We start from the raw sequence: 1,813 nt of genomic DNA, 5'->3' as shown, positions 1-1,813 counted from the left end.
GAAAGCTGTCCAGCCCTCCCGCAGCTTGCTGGGTCCCTGCGGGAAGTGGACGTTGCAGAGGATAATTCGGGGCCACCGCTTGGCCGCAGAGCTGGGAAACTGGGCAGGGGGAAGGGTTTCCTGCCACTGCCAGCGGACACCAGCGTTGCCCACGCCTGCTGTCCCATCCCGTCCCATCCCCTCCACCCAGCGGGCTCCCCTGCGCTGCAGGGGGCTCCAGCCTGAGCTCTGGGCTCAGCCTTTCTGTGCCGGGAGGTTCCCCAGCGACCCTCCCGCATCAGCCCCAGCACCTGCTCCAGCACCGTGGCCTCGATGGCGGCGGGTTCCCCCTCTGCCCTGGGGTGAAGCGGGGTTCAAGCCCTGCCCAGTGCCTTGCAACCCTGCCAGCCTTGCCAGGGATGATTCTTTATGCCTCCCAGTACAGACCAGCACCAATCCGGACCGCTGGGGACCAGGCCAGGCGGCTCCTGGAGCTGTGCAAGACCTGAGCAGCTCACGCCAGGGCTGCAGCAGGATCAGTGCCCGCAGGGCCGGCGGTGTGCTCGGGGTGCTGCGCAGCATGTCCCAGGGCTTGGGGAATGCGACCCCAGCGCTGGAGCCAAGTGCTCGGCTGCGTGGCCCTCTCTCGGCAAGGGGTTTTGTCCCAGGAAGGGGACATCCATCATCCCCGGGGGGGCTCTGATTGCCACCCAGGGCTCTGCAGAGCTGGTTAGCGGGGCTGGAGGGGCCCATGGGGGCGTGCATACCCTCTGAAGAGCAGCACCACGGAGCTGCAATGCCCGGGGGCTCCCTGTGGATCAAAGTCACCTCGGCTTTCACCCCGGGAGGGGGACTGGGATGGGGCCAGGGCAGGCGTGGGAAGGAGCCCGTTCTCATGCAGGCTCTTCCCAGCAGCCGGAAAACGCTGACCCGCAGCGGAGCCTGAGCGGCCGCGAGCTCTTGCAGCCAAAACCCTGGCCCCACACGCACGGGTTGGGAATTTTCCATGGAAACGGCCCCTTCGCCGGGAACGGGCCGTGCATGGCCGGCCTCTGCCCCCTGGCCCCTTCCGAGCGGCTGGAGTTTCCCGCCTGTGACCGGCTCCCAGTGGCGTGCCCCCGGCCCTGCTCCCAGTGTCCCTGTCCCCATCCTGGTGACCCTGGCTGCAGCCCTGCTCCTAGCATGCTCACCCCCCCTCCTGATCCCCGTGTCCCGCTGCCAGTGCCCCCCCTCCTGCTCCCAGTGCCCCTGTCCCGCTCCCAGTGTCCCCCTCCCACTCCCCGTGCCCCTGTCCTGCTGCCAGTGCCCCGTCCCGCTCCCAGTGCCCCCCTCCTGCTCCCAGTGCCTTGTCCCACTGCCAGTGCCTTGTCCTGCTGCCAGTGCCCCTCTCCTGCTCCCAGTGCTCCATCCCGTTCCCAGTGCCCCTGTTCCGCTCCCAGTGCCCCCCTCCCGTTCCCAGTGCCTTGTCCCATTCCCACTCCCAGTACCTTGTCCCGCTCCTATTGCCCCCGCTCCAGCTCCCAGTGTCCCCCTCCCGCTCCCAGTGCCCCCATCCCGTTCACAGTGCCCCCCCCTCCTGCTCCCAGTGCCCCGTCCCGCTCGCAGTGCCCCCGTCCCGTTCCCAGTGCCCTTCTCCCGCTCCCAGTGCCCCCGTCCCGTTCCCAGTGTCCCCCTCCCGCTCCCAGTGCCCCCGTCCCGTTCCCAGTGCCCTTCTCCCGCTCCCCAACCCCACGGAGCCGCTCCCGCACCCTGTTTCCAACCCCCCACGCCGAAGCCCCCCCGCACCGCCCCCCGCGGCGCACACCGGGGCGGGTGGGCTGGCGGCACGAGGGGG

This window comes from Falco biarmicus, chromosome 17 (assembly GCF_023638135.1).
Source record: "Falco biarmicus isolate bFalBia1 chromosome 17, bFalBia1.pri, whole genome shotgun sequence".
In the NCBI taxonomy this organism is placed as follows: domain Eukaryota; kingdom Metazoa; phylum Chordata; class Aves; order Falconiformes; family Falconidae; genus Falco; species Falco biarmicus.
Note: the sequence above shows the minus strand (reverse complement) of the source record.